Here is a 14215-nt window from a genome sequence, read left to right as displayed (position 1 = left end):
TGCTAAATAATTGCAAATCCTTATAAAAATAATCCTTCAGTGTGTTTTTGATGTGGCCTTTATCTAGAAAGATCATCCGAGGCCTCGATTTAATCTTACGAAATCCCTTTTCTTCGAAAATCTCTCCACTTAATTAGCCTTTGGTAAAATTCAGCATCATCCTCATCATCTACGAAACCATGCCACTGACAAGGCTTCTAATTATATTTGATTTTTGGCATTGTCTTGATCTCCTCATTCTCATCAGATGGGATATTTGCCTTATGCCTAGTATCACTAATAGACTGCATCTCCATCAATGTCATTCAAATCAGACTCATTCTCTTTATCCTCTTCATTCTCATCAAACTCCTCTTCAATAAATGTCATCTTCCAGTTGGAACTTCTTCTAATTGTACTGGATTTAGATGAAGTAGGAGTCTTGCTGTTGTTTTCGGTGTTCTTCTAACATAGTCTGTTTAGGAGGCTCGGATGAGATGGGATTGGTAGGATTAGATGGGGTACAAACCCTAAAAACTGAACAAATCCGAGAATCCTAAATTTTGCATATACAGATATGTATATATATATATATAAATAATAATTGTATTATTTTATAAACTGTAGTTTATTTATTTTTCATATAAATTATTTGATAATCTTATAAGGCTTGACTAACGGTGGGCTAACAGAGTGGTACTTTAGCAATGAAGGCAAAAGTATATAAAATTCTAATGAAAATGCCAATTATATACGGGAAGGGGTACAGGTACTATGAGGAATAATATCCTTACTAAGGACATGGAACATCAAACACCTATCCTGTAGTAACAACAGTTTCCATCAGAATGCAGAGATATATACTTAATATTTAGGACAAACAATATTTCTGTCTTTCGAAATTGAAAGTTCAGGTTTCTCACCATATGAAGTAAGAGAAACAAATGGCTTGGAAGTAAAAAAAAATACAAAAAATGCCGATTAAGATAAGTCATAAAGTCCATAACGTTGCACATACAACAACAATAATTCAGATTGATACCATCGCGAGTGTACATCATTGATGACGGAAAATGGAACTGAAACCCATATATATACACATATATAGTATTCCTCTACCTACCTGTGAAACATCAACACCTAAAAGATACCAACTTATATAAATAACCAGAGATATACTGAGGGTTTAACTGCACCCAGAAAGGTAGGTTTTATAAAGATAAATAATTTACAACAAAATAGTTTTTACATGTGCACAGTTCAGAATTGAAGATCTTCTGTACTGATCAAAATTCGAGAGTAGAATATAAAGCACTTTGAGGTCTTCATTAAACATTCTATTTCTCAAGTATTTGTGATGACCTCGTTTACCTATGGATGAATGACTCTATCGAAGTGAGACCAAAGCAAAATATCATTTAAATAAGGAAAAAAATTAAGCTTGATCACAACAGCTTATCATAAAAATTGCCAAGTCCTCTTAAATTTATAAGAGCAATATAAAACACACTCTTCATAGAGTAAGAAATCAATAAATACATAAACTACAAAATTAGTTTCCGCTTTTAGTTACAAATTATAAAGAGAAGTTAGGATATACTAATGTAAAAGACAAAAGGGCGCATATCGGATGTGCCTTCTAGGTAGTTAGGCTCCTCCACTTTTGAGAATATTAAGTAACAGAGTTGCAAAAAGAAATTTTAAAAAAAATGATCATATTGTTGAAATATTGTGCAAACTTCTGTAAGGTTTTGGAAAGATTGTGAAGGCATCATGAAAGTACTAAAATTGTTAAGATAAATTATGTATTAGAAGGTTCTTGAATATGTACTTGAAATTAATAACCATCTAGAGTATTCTACTAGGCTCATGCACTTAATAATAATCTAGAAAATTCTGTTCTAGAAAATTCTGTTGCTACTATAAATTGTACTCTGCAGATTTGTATCATCAGAACTCAGAAATCAGATTATATTTAGAAATAATTCCCTTGTTCTCTCATGTGTTAAACAGCAGTGTGTGTGTTTTCTGTGGATTTTCTGCCTAGTTCTTAAGTCTGATCTTGGGCTGCAGTTAAGTGTGTCTACTGCATATAGAATAGAGTGTTCCTAATTCTCTCAACTTGGTATCAGAGCTGTGTATCAGCTGTTGTGATCAGTAAAGGCTGCTCGCAAAAGGAAGGCAAAATATTATTTTTTAGGCAGAAAATCTGCTGTTTTGTTGCTGGTATTTGTATTCCATGAAATGGATATGAATGGTGGAGTTCTGAATCAGTTTGGCATGGAGAAGCTAACTAACAACAATTATCAGTACTGGAGGAGGAGGATGTGCATGAAGGCATATCTCCAAGGACAAGATCTTTGAGATATTGTCGATGGAGGCGATACATAATTGCCTCAGGATAGCCCTGAAAATTCAGAAGTACGAAGGAAATGGAAGATTAAGTGCGGGAAAGCCTTGTTTACATTACGAGGCTCTATTCACAAAGATCTAATTGATCATATTCGGGATAAAGAGTCTCCAAAAGACGTTTGGGAAACATTGGAGAAGCTTTTTACAAAGAAGAACACGGCCATACTTCAATTTTTGGAGAACGAGTTGGCAAATACAACTCAAGGGAGCATGACGATTGCTCAATATTTTCAAAAGGTGAAGAATTTATGTGCTGAAATTTCTGAACTTGATCCAGATGAGCCTATCAAAGAAGCCCGAATGCGAAGATATCTTATCCGTGGCATAAAGAAAGAGTACACCCCGTTCTTGACTTCGATTCAAGGATGGGCAAATCAACCTAGCATCGTCGAATTGGAGAATCTGCTAACCAATCAAGAAGCCTTGGTAATGCAGATGGCGAAATCTTCAATTTCAGAAAATGATGAAGTGTTGTTCGCTAGAAAATAAAGGCATCATACTTATAATTACAAGAGTTGGAAGGCAAATAATCCCAAAGGAGCAGCTGATTGGAAAAGGAGTTCCAACAGTGAGGAGCAATGGAAACTCAAGTATTCAAATAAGCGCAGAAGTTGGCCAGGGAAGAATTTCAATCAAAAGGAGAGGAATTCTGACAATTCGCAGTACGAGGCCAGGAAGAAAATAATATGTAACATGTGTAGTAAACCTGGACATATAAAGAAGTTCTGCAGATCAAGATTTGTAGAAGGAAACACAAGTGTTTCTCAAAACGAGGAACATTCAGATGACTGGGGAACTTGTCTTTCAACCGAGATGACAAATTTGAAGAACTTTATACAAGAACCGGCCTTAACTTCTCTTGATAAAGGCAATGTAGAAGAAGGTTTGACAACTATCGATTATTCAAAAGATTGGATAATCGATTCAGGTTGCTCTCATCATTTAACAGATAATGATTCTTTACTTTCACAACAAAAGGAATAAATCGGAAATAAAGCAATCGTGACAGCAAACAACTTCATTCATCCAGTTTTCATCCAGTTGAAAGGGAAGGAAATGTAAAGGTTAAGGCAATGCAAGGACCAGTAAATCTGACCAGTGTATACCATGTTCCAGGTATGACAAAAAATCTAATTTCTGTTTCCCAATTAACAAATTCTGGTCGATATGTTTTATTTGGTCCAAACGATTTCAAAATTCTTGAAAATATCAAAACTATTGATGCTGATACGGTGCTAAAAGGGAAGAAAGTTAAATCTCTTTATGTTTTGTCGGCAAGTGAAGCTTTTGTGCAGAAAACCAGCCAACAAGATAAAGCATCTTTGTGGCATGCTCGGTTGGCTCATGTGAGTTATAAAAAGCTGAAAACTATTTCAGCAAATAATGTTGTTAGCGGGCTGCCTAATTTGGGAAGCTTTAATCGTGAAGTTGTTTGTGAAGGATGCCAATATGGCAAAACACGTCGTCTTCCGTTCAAAAAATCTTCAATAAGAAGTACAAAACCTTTGCAGCTGATTCATTCTGATTTATTAACAAGCAATGCATCAAGTTATAGCGGACTTCACTATATGCTTGTAATTGTTGATGACTATACGAGATTTTCATGGGTTTTCTTCATGAAGGAGAAGTTTGAAACTTTCTCAATCTTCAAGCAATTAAAGAGGAAGGTTGAGGGGAGCTTCGAAGAAGGATTAGGTGCTTGCGGACCGATAATGGAGGGGAATTTACATCAAACGAGTTTGCTGATTTCTGTGACAGGCATGGAATAAGAAGACAATTTACATGTCCATGAACATCACAGCAAAATGGAGTTGCTGAACGGAAATTAAGGCATTTACAAGAGGCGAGTAGAAGTTGGATACATGCAAAAAGTCTTCCTCAAGAATTATGGGCAGAAGCCATGAGGTGTGCTTGTCATGTGAAAAATCGTTTACCCTCAAATGTTATCAACATGAAAACTCCTTATGAACTTCTCTACAAGGAGAAGCCCTCGGTTTCATATTTCAGAATATTTGGCTCTACATGCTATGTTCACGTTTCTGATCAGCTGCGTGCGTTAGATATATTTGTGATGTCATGTCTAATAATGATTTGTGTTTAGTTTTCAGATCTTGACTAACAGGACAAATCAGGACTTAACTGGAAATCAGTACTTATACTGAAGTTAAAACTTAAGATATCAGAACTTAAGTTATCAGAACTTAAGATATTCATCAGAAGATAATATCAGGACTTAAGAAGACTTTCAGATAAGGAAGACGGCTGATTGAAAGAAAAGAAGATCAAGACTAAAATAAGAAGAGATAGGCATGAAGAAGAATTCTATGAAGAATAGAAGACTTGGAAGAAAAGATAACTAATTGATATATTTTAGGATACAGAATCATATTCGATATCAATTAGAGATTATCTTGTAACTGTGTGGTATATAAACACAGCATAGGGTTTACACTAGATGTGTTATCAGTATCGAGAATATTATTCATTATAACCCTAGCAGCTCTCGTGATATTTGTTCATCACTGAGAGAGAACGGTTCCATTGAAATACTATTTTATTTAATAAGATTATTCTTTGTTACATACTTGTGTTCTTAATTCGATTTGATTATATTATACACTGTATTCAACCCCCTTCTACAGTGTGTTTGACCTAACAAGTGATATCAGAGCCAATCTGTTAACACATATACAGTAAAGTTCCAAAACAATCATGTCTGAAGAAGAACAAACTCCAACCAAGCCCACCAAAACTGAAGAAACTCCAAAGACTCAAATCCACAGTCGATATGAGATTATTAGGATTCCCATGCTGAGACCTTCTGAGTATCCCATATGGAAAGTGAGGATGGCTATGTTTTGGAAGCTACAGATCCAGAATACCTTGACAGAATTAATGAAGGACCACATAAGCCAACCAAGCTCGTTGTTGTAGTTACAGATCAACCAGCAAAGACTGTACCAAAGGAGAAAAGTGAGTATACAGCTGAAGATATCTCATCTATTGCCAAGGATGCAAAGGTAAGGCATTTGCTGTATAGTGCCATTGATAATGTCATGTCAAACAGGGTAATTAACTGCAAGACTGCAAAGGAAATACGGGATGCCTTGGAGACAAGATGCCAGGGAATTGATGCAATTAAGAAGAACAGGAGGACTATACTCACTCAAAAGTATGAGCACTTTGACTCAAAACCTGATGAGTCATTAACTGGTTTATATGACAGATTTGTCAAACTCTTGAATGATCTGTCACTGGTGGATAAGGAATATGATCTTGAAGATTCTAATCTTAAATTCCTTTTAGCTCTTCCTGAAAGTTGGGATTTGAAGGCAACTACTATAAGAGACAACTATGCTCTTGATGAAACTACTCTTGATGAAATTTATGGTATGCTCAAAACTCATGAACTTGAGATGGATCAAAGAAGCAAGAGACATGGGAAAAAGTCAAGTACAATTGCTCTTAAGGCTGAGGAGGAATCCCCCAAAGTGGCTGTCTCAAAGAAAGGCAAAGGAAAGGCTCTCATCACAAAGTCTGATTCAGATTCATCAAGTTCTGATAATGATGAGGATTCAGAAACTGAAAGTCTATCTGAGATGGATGCTGATGAAGAGATGATGAGATTGTGTGCTCTTATGGTGAAGGGTATCACAAAGATAGCCAGGAAATTCAGAAGGGGAAAGAAGTTTTCCAGGACAAGTGGAAGTTCTGATAAGAAGGGATTCATAAAATCTGAAGGCAAAGCAGGAAAGTCTGACATAGGAGATTACTCAAATGTTAAATGCTACAATTGTGGTGAGAAAGGCCACATATCTCCTGATTGCAAGAAAGGAAAAGGTGACAAAGGCAAGGCACTTGTCACAAAGAAGAAAAGCTGACACACACTTCAGATTCTGAAGATGAGGTGAACTATGCCTTGATGGCAAATGCTGTTAGTCCCTTAACAATGTAACAAGAATTACAGAAGGGGGGTTGAATGGAATTTTTGAAACTTTTTCTTGAATAAAAATGTTCTAACTCAAATATATATATATAAGTGTGAATTGATTAGCAGAATGCGGAATAGTTACTTGAAATGAATCAAAACACAAGTAATTAAAAACAAGAGTCTTTAAAAACTTTCTGGTGGATTTGAATGATTCCACCAGAGATATATAATATATATCGAGAGAACTCTGTGTGCAAAAAGCTCACAGCTGCTTACAAAATGATAACAACTAAGAACAAGAGAAATGCTAAGAATATAGCTTACAAATGTTTCTCTCTTAGTTGCTTAGTTCCTTAGTTACTATTCTATTTGCTTCTTCTTGGTTTATATATCACCAAGATTACAAAGCAATAAGACAAGATAATAAAACAAAAACTATCAAGTCTAATACAATGCTACTTCATTACTCTATTACAGCATCTTTGAATATCTTCATAATAGCATGGAAATGGCAATGCTTCTTTGTTCTCGAAAACCCAGTTGAATAGGCTACCACATTCCATTTGCATACACTCGACGCATGTGACTGTCTTGTCACTGTCAACATATATTTGAATTCTTTATCCATCGGGTTTATGATCATCCGTCGAGTTAATGATCATCCGTCGGGTTGTTGATCATCCGTCGAATTCATTATTGTTTATCCGTCGGGTAGCAATCAGGCACTTGACTTCATTTCATTTATGCAGAATTACAAGACATCATCTATGTACAATTAATCAACCTATTCTACATATCTAGTTACAGTCAACATGACTTAGGTATTACTACAGATTATAAACAATGTGTATGCAGAAATGTGCTACAGACTTATTGTTACATAAGCTACTCGCTCGATGGATAATAAGTCATCATCCGTCGGGACTAAAATGAGTTATCCGTCGGGACTATAATCCTTATCTGTCGAGTGCTACATTTTCACTAAGTAAAATCTACCAAGGTGTTTTGTTCATGAAATCCTCAAGTACACAACATATACACAACAATCTCCCCCAATTTATGTCTACTGGAATTGTAGCCATAAATTAAGAGATACTTGATGATAACAAAACACCCTAAAAATACAACTTTAAAAGACAGTAGATAATACTGAAAAGTGCTTCAATTAACAAAATGTACAAAGTTTTGCTCACAGTCATTTTCAAGATGCTCCTCTAGCCTAAGCAGATTTATCTAGTTTCTTGAAGGTCTGGATCTCTTTCCAAGCAATCTGTTATTTTTCTTCAATCTGATTTTGGAGCTGCCTGTGGAATTCCAGTTCATCAGATTCTGAGAGATTTAGCTTTTCTTGCATTTCCAAGAGAGTCTCATTACTAGAGATGCTCAATTGGTCTTCTAATCTGAAAAATCTTCTCTCTCCTTTGTCATCCATGAACTCCATTAGCCAGTAGGGCCTTAGATGCACTCTTCTCCCTGTGTAAGGGATGATTAGAGTCTTTCGGAGTGCATCTTTATCTCTAACACTCCTTAGTTCTTCAATCTTCTTCAATACCAATCTTCTTACAGTAACATTGAACCCAAAGTTCTTCTTGAAAGATGAATAAACCTTAATCAGTACAGCTTGGATTTCTAGAAGGATCCTGTGAAGTGGCCACTGAATCTCTTTTCCTCCCTTGTACTTGAACATTAACCTTTCAGGTAGGTTTCTGTATGCATCAATTCATCTCACTTCATCTAGTTCATCTAGATAGAGGTTTAGATCAGAAAACTCCTTGATGTCACACAAGTACATATAATCTCCTTTGTTGACTTTCGATTGAGCTTTTACTAGAGATTTGGATTTGAGAGGTGATAACTTCACTTTCTTGACTGCTCTTGACTTTGTTCTTTTTGGCTTGCTGAGGATTGGTAAATTGAAATTAGGAATTGGTATGTTTTCCCATTCTATTGGCTCATCCATAGGCACAATAGGTTCACCATGAATGTTCCTGTAAGGATCCACCACCTTGATATCTTCAAATACCACAGAGGGTTTTGATGCTTGAGTTGTAGTTGAAGTGGACTCCTTGGGAAACTGATTCTCCAATTCCTTATCAACAATATCCAATTTCCTTTTGGTTCTTTTAGCCAATTCCTTGATTCTTGGAGACTTCTTCTGTTGTTCAACTTGCTTCTTTGGATCTTGAGATTCAATGATTTCAGATGGCTGAGCAGGAATTTGTTGTGATGAATTTACAACATGTAGTTTGACCAAGATAGCAATTTGCTCTTTCTTTTGTTTAGCCTTTTTAGCATCTAGAGCAGCTTGCTTCTTTTCCTGCTTCAATCTAGCCTTTTCTTCTCTCTTTGCTTGAGCAAATTGAGGATGTCCAGCCACCACACAGATTTCTTTCCCATTCCTGAAAATTTTAGCAATTCTCTTTTTGGAAGCTGAATCAGCTGGATCTTTGTAGAAAACAATTGACCTTGACAGAAGCTTCTTTTCATCAGGCTTAGGTGTCTCATACACAGTATGCAAAGGGTTCTTCAATGATAATTTTGGATAATTTACCCTTGGTTTCAGAATTATTTCAGCCTTTAGAGATTTGATGCAGGATGACTGTCCCCTTTCCAGATAGTCCATGCTCATCTCATTCACAGAAATTTGCTTGACTTGAAAGTGATGGATGACTGACTTTATGGCTCCTTGACTAGTCCAAACTTCTTTTGTATATCCTCATCAATCTTCTCCCAGTTGATTGGCTTCAACTGCTTCATTTTAGCTGCTCTAATGTTGGCTGCTGCTTCATTTATCAAATCTATACTGTTTGTAACTAGTGGCTTTGAGATAGTAATTGAAGGCACAATTACTTTACTGATTTGAATTTGAAGCTTCTACCCCTCACTTGGTCCTTTCTCCCCCTTTTTTATCATCAAGTTGAGCAGAGGAGGGGGTTTGAGCAGCCACCAGTTTTTGAAGTAAATCTGTCTATTGGGCTTGATGAAGATGAATGGCTGTTAAAGATGCTTCCATGGATGACATTCTTGTATCCAATGAATCTATATTGGTTGCAAGATCAGAAATTTTTCTTAATTGCCTCTTGATGTCAAGCATTGTAGCTTCTGGAAGCTTAGAGTCCATTTTGTCTGAAATGGCCTTCTTCATCTCCTCAATATCACCCTTGATGGTGTTTACATACCTAGCTAAGGATCCCTAGAATGTTTTCATCACCAAAGAAATTAGCTGAGCCACCAGTCTCATAATCCACATCACCAGCTGTAGAGGGCAAAGCTGTGATGGCATCCTTAGCTCTTATCATAGACTGTGTGGTATGCACCAGATTGAGCATCCTTTCTGCATTGTCATTGCCCTGTTCATCTAGAAGTTGATAAGCTGGAACAAGGTGAGTAAATGCCTCAGCATCAAGGGAGGTGGAATCTATAACAGCTTTAGGTTGCTGAGATAGTCCTTTCCTATCTAAATCCTGGACATTCATTAACTCAGTAGCAATGACATCCATCCTTATAGCTCCAGTACCTGCATTTCTCTCGTTTTCTCTCTTTTGCTGCATCAGGGTCTCACCCAGGCTCCCCACCCTCACATCCTCACCTTCACCTTCTAAGGTGGGACTCTTCTCACTTTCTTTTGCCAATCCTGAAGAAATGGATTGCATAATTTCACTAATTTCCTCAAAACACTCTTCTCTCTCAATCCTAATAGTGACTGTACAACCACTAATTCTTCTGCACTTGAAATAAATGAAGTTTGAAGCTGTGCAGAGATACTCGACGGATGAGTGATATCCATCGGGTGAGTGGTTTTGCTATGCGACGGATAACTGCTGTTAAGCTTATCCGTCGGGATACAATCACTACTCGACGGATGAGCAACATCCATCGAGAGAGTAAAAATGAATGAACTAGGAATGGAAACTATTGTGGACTCTGTGCTGATTGAAGATATTTTGGGCACAAATGATTCAACAGTTGCTGAAAGAATGGGCAAGTGAGCCAACAAATCATCTAAAAGATGATGCTCACTTGCACTAGATTTTGGCTTCCCCAACAAAGTTAAAGAAAGGGAATCAAGAATTGATGTGTTTATCATATCCACACCCAGTGAGTTTGTGGGTGAGTTTGGTGTTTGAGGTGCTTCTATTACTAGAGATTTTGGCTGTGACTCCATATTTATTGGAGTCACATCAAGCTGAATTTGTGAAGGTGCAGTGATTGTGTCTTTAGCACCAGTTTGCACAGTGTGTGTACCCTGTGCATCCCCAAGGGTTTTAGATTTCTTCTTTCTGGCATAAGTTTGGGGTGAGCTTGTGTCCCTAACCCTCTTGGCCTGTGCTCTTGGTTGAGAGCTATGTTCAATAACTACATCCTTTTGGGAGGATGCAGCTAGAAATGAGCTTTTATCCTTTTTAAGTACTGCAGTTTATTGGGAAACTGCAGTGTGGCTAGGCTGGGAACCACTCAACTTTCCATCCTTATCCTTAGGGTTTCTTTTATGTTCATCCCTTCCCTCACCTGTCTTACCCACCTGCACACTCCCCTCTTTGGTTTTGGTGGATTTTACAACTGGCATCTTTTGAGAGATACCAGAGGGGGCTTTCTTTGATTTGGATTTTGAAATATTTGCAGGTTTGGTAGCTTGAGTAGGCAACTATTGGGTCATTGACACAGTTTCCATAGCCACACTAGCACTCAAAAAAATTAGTGAGGTTGGAATAGTGGTAGGAATAGATGAACTTACCTCACTTACCTGAGGTGCTTCCATTACAGGGAAATAGAACAGTGGCACCTTCTTGTGATGATTGGCCCTGTTCAAATCTGCAATGAGCCTTCTCTCTTGAACCCAACAATCTAATTTGTTGTTAGGGTTCTCAAGCACAATACCCTCAGAGAGATGGTTAGCTAACATCATAAAGAATCTAGCATAATACACATTCTTACCTCTCTTATTTAACTCTCCTAGTTTAAAACCTAACTCAAACAAAAAAAGGTCACTGAAATTATAGAATTTATCTGTAACTAGCATGTAGAGCATATTAAGCATGGAGATATTGACTGAATCAAAATTACCGTCTTTACCTGAAAAGACCTTTGTCACTACATCACACATAAAACTCCATTCTTTCTTAAGGCCCAGTCTCCTAATGTCACTTAACTTAGAAGTAGAAAGAGCATAATTCATGGAGTTAAGCATATTGATTATATCAGTGTCAGTGTGTGGTGAGGTCACAGTGTTATCAGAAATCTTGAAACATGCTTTTATAACATCACTATTGATACAGAATTCTTTACCTTTAATGGTGAGTGTGATTGTCTTATCTGTTGAGTTGTATGTAGCAGTGGTCCACATCTCTTCAACAACTTCACAAAAGATTATGGGTGATTCCAGCATGGCATAGCTAAGCTTGCAATTCTTCACAAAGTCCATCATCTTGTGATAGTCACCAGATTGCTGAATACCCTTGTTTACTAATACAGTGAAATTGTTCTTCTCATAAATAAACCCAGTTTTAGACATAATCTTGACAACGGGCGCCATTGTTAGAGAATGAGAGCTTGAAGAGAAAGAGTAAGTGCTTTGAAAGAGAAAGAAATTTGAGCAGTTGATTTGAGAATGATAAAAGAAAAGCAATTGAAATGAAATAAGTTTTTATACTATCTCAAAGAATAACTGCTAAAAATAATAAAGTAAAATAAAGTAACCAATGAAAATTGTCTAAAATAGCCGTTTAAAAATAAACTGTAAAAATTTCACCCATTATCCGTCGTGTTATGCTTACAAACTGTAAGTATACTCGATGGATAATGTTCAGGGAATTAACGGCTGAGATTAAGACAATTCGACGGATGAGGATAGACTGTTATCCGTCGAGTCATAAAATATTCCAGAAAAATAATTGATTTTTATTAGCAAATAGTATACCGACGGATGATCAAACTCGATGGATAATTACAAGAAATAAAGTAAGGCTGATTGCAAAAAGATATTCTCAACAGGAGGGAATTGATTATGATGAAACATTTGCACCAGTTGCTAGATTGGAAGCCATAAGGATATTTATGGCTTATGTTGCTTACAAAAAGTTTAAAGTCTTTCAAATGGATATAAAAAGTGCTTTTCTTAATGGAGAATTGGAAGAAGAAGTATATGTTGAACAACCTCCAGGTTTTGTAGATTCAAAATTTCCTAATCATGTCTACAGACTTGATAAAGCACTTTATGGCCTTAAGCAAGCTCCAAGAGCATGGTATGAGACATTAGCTCAGTTTCTTCTAGAAAGTGGATTAAACAGAGGGACTATTGACAAAACTTTATTCTATCTCAACCATGGAAAGGACTTACTTTTGGTGCAGATATATGTTGATGATATCATTTTTGGTTCTACAAATGACAGACTTTGTAAAAGGTTTGTCAAACTAATGCAGTCAAGATATCAAATGAGTATGATGGGAGAACTTAGCTATTTTATGGGTCTTCAAGTCAAGCAGAATGAAGAAGGAACTTTTATTTGTCAATCTAAGTACACTAGAAATTTGTTGAAGAAATTTGGAATGCAAGACTGTTCAAGTGTATCCAGTCCTATGGCCACTGCAACAAAATTGGATAAGGATACTGGTACATCAGTAGAAATTAATGATTACAGAGGTATGATTGGCTCACTACTCTATCTAACTGCAAGTAGACCTGATATTATGTATGTTACCTGTCTTTGTGCAAGATTTCAAGCAGATCCAAGAGAACCTCACTTAACAGCTGTGAAAAGAATTTTCAAGTACCTTAAGGGTACAACTGATCTAGGATTGTGGTATCCTAGGGAATCAGACTTTAAGCTAATAGGTTACTCATATGCAGATTTTGCAGAGTGCAAAATTGACAGGAAAAGCACAAGTGGAAGCTGCCAATTTCTTGGAGGCAGATTAGTTTCTTGGTTTAGCAAGAAAAAAAGTCAATTTCCACATCAACTGCAGAGGCAGGGTACATTGTTGCAGGAAGCTGTTGTGCACAAATTCTTTGGATGAAAAATCAGTTACTGGATTATGGGTTAACATATTCTAAAATACCCATTTACTGTGATAATCAAAGTGCTATTGCTATGACAGGTAATCCAGTTCATTACTCAATGACAAAGTACATCAATATTAGGTACCACTTCGTAAGGGAGCATGTGATGGAAGGTACAGTGGAATTGCATTTTGTTCCAACAGATCAACAACTAGCAGATATCTTCACAAAACCACTGTGTGAAGCTAATTTTACAAGATTGGTAAATGAACTTGGAATGGTTTTAGGTTCTTTCTCTAAATCTGTTTAGTTTATGTTCTGATACATCAGACCTTATGATCAGTATTTACAGATATTACTCTCTTTATGTAATCTGTGCTTAAATTGAAATTTACCTAAGTGCTGATTGTTGTCTGATATGAATTTCTAAACTTTGATAGTGATATGAATGTTTCTGTGACTATTCAATCCAATGAGGATAAATGTGCTAGATGCTGACCTAGTAGTCTTTAATATACTAAAAATCCCATGTTTGAAGTAATTGTTTATATGGAAATCTTTTAACACAAGCAAATTCTGATATTGAGCTTGGTTAGGTTTACTTTGTGTATCTTATTACTAAGTCAAAAACTAGAATAGTGCTTCTTATCTGTTAAGTTCTGATATTGGTAAATCTTATGAATGTACTAAGTGTTGATAAGCCTCACTTATCAAAAGAAAAGAAATAAATATCAGGTACTCCTTTGAGATCTAGAGAAAAATGTATGTGGAAGGGAAGACCCAAGTGCATTGCTGGTATTAAGTAATATGCATTACAAAAGCAAAATAAAATTTTCTTGGTGACTTTTCACATTATCTGATTACTGGAGAAATACTCTGATAACAGCATAAATTCT

The sequence above is a fragment of the Apium graveolens genome, chromosome 4 (assembly GCF_009905375.1).
Source record: "Apium graveolens cultivar Ventura chromosome 4, ASM990537v1, whole genome shotgun sequence".
Lineage (NCBI taxonomy): Eukaryota > Viridiplantae > Streptophyta > Magnoliopsida > Apiales > Apiaceae > Apium > Apium graveolens.
Note: the sequence above shows the minus strand (reverse complement) of the source record.